Source organism: Camelus ferus, chromosome 6 (assembly GCF_009834535.1).
Source record: "Camelus ferus isolate YT-003-E chromosome 6, BCGSAC_Cfer_1.0, whole genome shotgun sequence".
Classification (NCBI taxonomy): domain Eukaryota; kingdom Metazoa; phylum Chordata; class Mammalia; order Artiodactyla; family Camelidae; genus Camelus; species Camelus ferus.
In genome coordinates, this window is record NC_045701.1 from 50,797,963 (window position 1) to 50,806,060 (window position 8,098).

The 8,098-nt window shown below is 40.3% G+C and overlaps 1 non-coding gene across 1 annotated transcript; it reads right to left on the bottom strand.

Moving 5' to 3' along the window:
* Positions 1–1,092: 1,092 nt before the first annotated feature.
* On the bottom strand, positions 1,093–1,199 carry LOC116664628. Its single transcript, XR_004321146.1, has one exon. It is a non-coding gene; the product is annotated as a U6 spliceosomal RNA (small nuclear RNA).
* Positions 1,200–8,098: the final 6,899 nt, after the last annotated feature.

Consider the following 8,098-nt stretch of genomic DNA (forward strand, 5'->3'; position numbering starts at 1 on the left):
ATTGTCTTTCTCTGTCTGACTCATTTCACCTAGAATGATACCCTCTGGGACCACCTATGTTGTCACAAATGGCAACATTTTCTTTCATGGCTGAGCAATATTCCATTGACATAACACAACTCCTTTATCAATTCATCGGTAAGTAGATACTTAGGTTGTCTTCATATCTTGGCTATTTTAAATAATGCCGAAATGAACCTGGGGTGCATTTAACTTTCCAAAATAATGTTTGTTTTCTTCAGATAAATACCCAGAATTGGAATTGCTGGATTGTATGGTAATATTAGTTTTAATTTTTTATGTGTCAACTTTGTGTTTTAATGTGTCAATTTCTGGTGTACAGCACAATGTCCCAGTCATGCATATACATACATATATTCATTTTCATATTCTTTTTCATTATACAAGATATTGAATCTAGTTCCCTGTGCTATATAATAGGACCTTACTATTTATCTATTTTATATGTAATAGCTAGTATCTACAAATCCCAAACTCCCAATTTGTCTCTCCCCATCTACTTTTACCCCCTGGTAACTATAAGTTTGTCTTCTATGTCTGTGAGTCTCTTTCTGTTTTGTAAATAAGTTCATTTGTGTCATTTTTTCAGATTCCACATACGAGTGATATTACATGGTATTTTTCCTTCTTTTTCTGGCTTACTTCACTTAGTATGACAATTTCCAGGTCCATCCATGTTGCTGCAAATGGCATTATTTTATCCTTTTTATGGCTGAGTAGTATTCCATTACACACACACACACACACACACACACACACACACACACACACACACACACACACACACACGCAACTTCTTTATCCAGCCACCTGTTGATGGACATTTAGGTTGTTTCCATGTCTTGACTATTGTAGATAGTGCTGCTATGAATACTAAGGTGCATGCATCTTTTTGAGTTAGAGTTTCTTCTTGATATATTCCCAGGAGTGGGGTTGCTGGATCATATGGTAGGTCTATTTTTAGGTTTTTAAGGAATCTCCATACTGTTTTCCCTGATGGCTGCACCAAACTACATTCCCACCAGCAATGTAGGAGGGTTCTCTTTTCTCCACATCCTCTGCGGCATTTATAAAAATATGGAACGCTTCACAAATTTGCATGTCATTCTTGCACAGAGGCCATGCCAATCTTCTTTATGTTGTTCCAATTTTAGTACATGTGCTGCTGAAGCAAGCACTGGATTCATTTATTTTAAATGCCTGATTGCAATCAGTACTTGCAAATTTGATTTTGAAAATTGACAGTGGTTTAAAATAAAAACCCACCTAACTCTATCCCTCCAAAATTAATTAGTAGCCTCCCTGGCCCACCATTTGACCTGAAGTAAGACACCTTGTCCATGGCATTTCTACTGTAACCTAAAGGTAAGGAGTCCATGTCTAGATGGAAAATGCCCTAACATCAATGGACCACCCTGCCAAGCTCTCCTACTGCCTGTGTCCAATCCTGACACAAAGTGAACAGGTGGCTCATATATCTGGCTTGCTCTGATCTTCAGCTGCTATTATGCATTTGGAGATGCGGATTTTAAAAATTAAAGGAAAACTAATAGCACCCCTTATGATATTGCCATAGAACAATGATTGATGCAACTTGATCCATCCTTAAGGGAGAATCTAAAAGAAATACTTCACTTTGAGGTTCTGGTCATCCACAGGCAACACAGTTAAGTATATTGTTGTCATTTATAATTTAAAAAATTAGTTGCATTATGGTAGAAATTACTCCACATATATACACCACTGCCTTACTTTTACTCCCTGCCCCCATCCAAAAGTATTATACATTAGAAGGGAGGTTCCATTTAGAAGGTATTTTGAGATGAGCTCAGCATGCTTCCAAGGGGTTTCTACAAGCCAGTTGCCAAGGACCAGGGATCCCAATCATGCTCATTACACATGCATCTGCATCACAAGTGAACAATTATTGAGCATTTACTCTTTATCAGCTATTTGACCTGACAGTGAGATAGTGAGTCCTGGAGATAGTGAGATGAATAAAATGCTGACACTAGCCTCAAAAATGTCTAACCCAAGGATGTCTACTAAGATAAGTAGATGGGCAATTACAATACAAAGAATAAAAACCATGAAAGAGGAAGTTAAGAGAATCATGCTTCTCCCAGCCCCAGGAAGGGTACCTAATTCTGGCTGAAGCCTTCAAAGAAAGCTTTCCAGAAGAAGTCACATCATAGTAGGTCATTAGGGAAAAGAATGAGAATATGTAGCATATGAATGAAATGTGTAAAGCCATATATACCAAGCAAAGCAGCTGTGTATGCAGAAAAGCACAGACACAGACTAACTGTGGAGCATCCAAGCAGACATGTGGGGCAAATGTGGGACTTCATCCTGAAGGCGATGGAGATCCTTTGAAGCATTTAAACAAGGAGGTAAACCAATCATACTCGTTTCAGGAAGATCACTGTGGCAGAAGTATGGAAAATGCATCAGAGGAGGGCCAGAGGAGAGGCAGGAAGAGAATTATGTGGCAAGCAATTTACAAAATGTATCAGATGTCCATCATATCAGGAAACATGTCAGACTAGTTTTTCAATAAATTGTACTTGGATGGCAAGAGGAAAATATTCCAGATGTTACTGGAACATCATTGTAACTCCACCCTCTGTGGAAATAATAGTGAAATAATAACTCACAACCCATTAGCATCTTAGTCACAAGCATCCTGCACTGTGGTTTTATCCCCCATTTTATAAAGCCAACAAAATCAGAAAAAATAAGTAAATTACTTCAAGTCACATATCAACTATGTCACAGGTTGTCTGGCTCCAAAACCCACATACTTTCTGTGGCACTGATTCCTCTTAAATCCTCCATCTCAGTAGCTTTATTACAAGACCATTAAATTGTGGTCTCTTGGAAAATATTCCAATAAAGTGGCTATAGAATCTTCTTGGTTGCTTTATTATTTTAGTCTTCCACATATTAAAGTTTAAAACATTATTCAGAGAAAATATACTAGAAGGAAACTAGCCACAACGGAACTGATCCAAGCCACGTGGGGTTAGTCTCAAACCTAATACAACTTCTTAGAAAGAAATACTAACACTAAATTATACTAAAAGTATTTGTGGCTCTTACTAAATGATGCATATAGAAAGGCTAGTTTAAAATAGTCCCAGATTTAAGAGAGCAGAGGAAAGAGACCTCATTGGCATTACCCCTATTTAAATCGCCTAATTAGTCATCCAAAATACAACCTATATGCTGTGGATGAGTTAACATTGCTATCACAACCTTCACTTTTCCATTATCTGACTTTTATGAGCGTAAATTTGCAGTCTTAAAGGTTTCTCCACGCTAGGGCTTTTGCATTTAATTAAACACAGCAATAGAGAAAAATCACATTTTTCAAAACAAGTGTTCCTCTTAAATCCAGCAATAAAACAGATGAGTCATCACTGTTCTCAGAGGAAGGCTTTCAACTTGCCTTGCTGCTGCACTATTACTTTGTTTTTTTTTTTTACAGCTAATATCAAATCTGCCAAAAACATGCGGGTACAACATCCGTAAAGGGCCATTACTATACTTGTGTCCAAGCTTCCTGCATGTTATTCTGTAGAGTGCAAAATCGAACACACTAGCTAGAATTTATCAATTAAGACTTTAATATATATATAACTTTTTTTTTTTTTACTATTATTACATGTCAAAGAAATCTCTCTCTTCAAAATCCCAAGAATACAATATTCTCTACAAGCGTAGCTAGATATTTTTAAATCCTGGGAAGTACCCAGACACCAATATCAAAACCCCAAAGAAACAAAAGCATCTTTCTTCCTGAAATTGAGTGGGGAAAGGAATCCTTGGAGTATGTTAGAAAGACTAAAAATTACATATATTATGATGGCATCTCATGGAAGCATTTGAATATATGATGTGTGCTTGGTGGTCATTAAAACATCCACTTAACTGGGATGTGGATATTGCAGCCTTAATTTTAAAAGAGTCTACATGCAGATAAAAGTTTAAATTTCTATATAGAGAATCTCCTATTATTCAGTCAATAAATATTCATAAAGTAACTTCTAAAACCAGGCACTATACTAAGCCCCATCTTCTAAGGCAGATAACCGTAGGACCCATGAAATAGAAATTTTTACATTTCACTTGTATCTGGTTTTTTTTTTTTTTAAAGAATCTCCTTAGCCCCATACGACATCAGTCATTAATAATTCATTTTTTCAATCACACGTGGACCCTTAGTGTTTCTGCTTACTGTTCTCATAATGTTACGGAAACGACAGGCCAGTCAAGAAACAAGCACCACTCGGGGGGTGGGAGTACTCAGATGTATTACGCCGGCGGGCTCAGAGGGGCTTCTGCTCTGAAGCTCTGAGCACCTCCAAGACATGCACATGAGGTTTTATAGGGTAAAGTACAAGCTTGGGGTATTAGGCCAATAGGCATGGAACAGCTTTAGCAGCATTATCATCACAAAAGTGGAGGTGGGGAGGCAGCAAACCAACATTCCAAAGCCAGATATGTATCTTCAAAAACCCAGCTGGCTAGCAAAAAAACATAAACAGCAAACCAACACTAATTAACTTAGATTTACAAGTTAGTCCAGCAGAACTCAGATCAGTATTCCAATACTTAGACTTGTGAGTTATCTTGTTAGACCAGCCCGGCTTTTCCTTCACAATTAGACGATTGCAGGTACAGGGAAATGAAGTCAGCACGTTCCCCACAGGAGGTTACTTGCTCCTCATGGAGTAACACTGCAGAGCCATGGTCACCAAGTCCGAGTATCTGCCCTCTGCTAGTAAGGCTCAAAGAGGTTAGCAGTCTCACAAAGGATGAGTCACCCTTAACAGTCAGATGAGAGGCTGATAAGTAAATTAGAATGCCAGTTAATTACATTACAATGAGAATTATAACAAGCCTTCAGAGTCTACTTGAAATCCCCTGACCAATGCATTCTATCCCTGTAGGCAAACCTACCTGAGAAACCAAATGGTAATCAGAAGCCGGCTTAGTAAACATGAAACTGAAACAAAGCAGGGCCCTGTGCCATCCTTCCTGGTTTCAAATCCTTTCATTTCCCTGTTTCTCTTTTGCAGAAAATAGGCTTCATTCAGCCTCCTTGATCTTCCCAGAGTTCCACTGGGCAGATTCAAACAATTGCTAATCAGGGAAGGGAGGGGTACAGAACCAGGGAGGAAAAGTCAAGAAACAATAGTGCAGCCTTGGGGCAGGGTCCTGGTTCCTCCTTAAGGAATACACATCTTTGAGCGCCTCTGCAGGAACTAAGACCCCCACCAGGTGGAGGATGGTAACCTTCAGTCTGAGCCTGGGATTCCGGGAACACCAACTGTGACTTCACCACCAACCAGCTGAAGAAAGTCACACACCCTGCAGCTCTCACCTCAAATTCTGCCTATAAAAACTTTTCGCCGAAAACCATCAGGGAGTTTGGGTTTTTTGAGCACAAGCTGCCCGTCTTCCTTGCTCTGCCCTGCAATAAAGCTTTCTCTGCTCCAAACTCCGACGTTTCAGTTTGTTTGGGCTCACTGTACATCACGCACACGATTTTTTGTTTGGAAACAAAATCTGGTCAAGGGGAGGTGAGTATTATGGGAAATGTGGACTTGAGAAAGAAAAGGTATACTGCGAAGGAAACTCAGAGAGGTAGAAAGACAGCCAGTGTACAGGGAAACCTCTGAAGGCTTGGGGAAAGATTTTCAAGAAGACGGAGGTCAGCACTGGTAAACACTGTGCAAGATGAAACAAGATAGAAACAAACAAACCCCCCAAATAAATAAATAAAAGAGTCTTTAGGGTTTGTCCCTTAGAAAGCAACTGACAACAGACTCAAAGGGATACTGGGGCTGGAACCAAATTATAATGGGCTGCAGAGAATGGCCCTTAAAATGACAAGAAAGCAGTTATGGGACATGCTTTGAAAACCCTGCTAGTGGAGGGAAATGATAACACATGTAGGGACGGGGTCTATGAGGGTTTCTTTAGAAGGAGACCTCAGCCATACCAATATTTTGAAGTGTATAAATAACAGAGAACATGGGAAACCGTGAAATAAGAACCAGCATTAATGAAATCAAGACCACCAACGGAGGCATCATTAGTCAGCCTTAGACATCAGAAGAGATTATCTCCTCTAGGTTAAAAGGAAATGAGGTGCTAGAACAGACACAGGTAAATTGGTATGGGTGGAGATATAATTCTACAAGGGGTACACCTCTCTTGACAAGCACATTTTTTTTTTCTATATGGAGAAGAAAGTTTGTCCCCTGAGAGAAAGGGCAATAGTAGTGGGGTACGTGTATTGAAGAGGGTGGTCAGTGTTCGGGGAAGGTGATATGGAGAATTAGAAGAGGAGTTGATTAAGGGCAACTCACAGGGAGACCATCAGTTTAACTCAGTTCCCTCAACTCTGATTCCACCTAGCACCTCTCAGCATCTAAGATAGAGGTGCAGAGATGGCAGGAGGTTGATCCAAATCAGTTAACAGAATGGATCCAGTACAGAGGGAAACAGGGAAACTCTGATACTGAGAGCACTGATAAGAAAACAGTGGGAGTGATACATCACAAGCTTGTAAGTAATATTTGGAAGAAATGAAGCCATGAGAGTGCAGTGCACTAAGGAGAAAACTGAGGGATGGATAATCTAGAGAGCTTGATGAAAACTGTCATTGTCTGTGTTTCCCTGAAGCAGAGACACAGACAGAGGCTCGTCGGTGGACAGTTTATTTAAGAAACTCCAAGGAACCGGAATGAGGACCAGGGAGAGTTAAACAGGAAAAAAAGGAAAGCCAATACAAGGATATGTTAACAAGTCAGTCGCTGATACATAAACTGGTGCTCAATCCCATTTGATCCTCTGAGAACTAAGAAATATGTCCATAACTCTTCACTCAGGGAACAAAAGAATAAAAGATTTTCCATGTACTTTCAGACACCCCTGGTCAAAGGTGATCCCATGGACATGAACACCATCGTATTTCCAATTTGCACGTGAGCGAATGCCAAACAGGTTCCTGAAACACCCTATGCTATACCCTCAGAGAAGGCTTAGGGAAGGAAGTGTGGACTATACAAAGCAGGACATGTGATGAGATGATGCCAGGTGGTACCTTCCGAAATTAGGCCAAATCCCAACCAAAATTTCACTCTAGTGGTGACTAGAGAGGAGAGTCTGAATGTATGTCAAGTGGCACAAGACCTAAGGTCAAGTGCAAAGTGAGAAAATGAGAGAGCTAGAAGAATAAAAGGCTAGTGAATCCAGATTGTATATAAACATTTAATGTTTTAGAGTTGTAATTATTCCAGAGATTATTAAACATCTAGATGTGGCCTTGAGAGTAATCACTGGAATTGAGGTAAACTGGGAATTCTAGAAGGTAGAGATAGGTTATACTGTAATAACAAATGACACCAAATCCTTACTTTAGAACAATAATGATTTCTTGGGGGGAGGGTAGAGCTTGTGCTTAGCATGCACGAGGTCCTGGGTTCAAACCCCAGTACCTCTATCTGAAAAAAAAAAGTAAATAAATTCATTTAAAAAAAAAAACCCAATAGTGATTTCTTACTCAGACTACATGTCCTTCTCAGGTCAGAAAAAGCTCTGCTCCGTTACACTGTGGCCCGCACTGACCAAGTAACCTCCATCGGGAATGCGCTCAGCCTTCCAACAGGAGGGAAAGACAGCATGGGAAACCATGACTTGACTATCAAAGCTTCTCCTCAGAAATGACACTCATCACTTCTTTGTACACTTCCGTGGCCAAATCAAGCTGTGTGTCCGTGCTTCAGGCCCACAGAGCAGCGACGTGTAATTCTTTCCCAGGGAGGATCACCAGCAGGAGGGGCACCAACTACGAGTGTATGTAACCTACCACCCGGGCTGTGCCGTTGCACGGCTCATGAACACTGGCTGATGGCAGAGTTGAAGCAGAAAAGAACAATGCCTTCGACGAATGAAGTGCAGAAAGTCACAACAGTAAGGAGCTCTAGAAAGTGTTCCAACCAAAGAAGGAAGCAGCCATGGAGCTCCCAGAGTATGTTCTGGAACCCGTGGTGTGAGGGAGCAT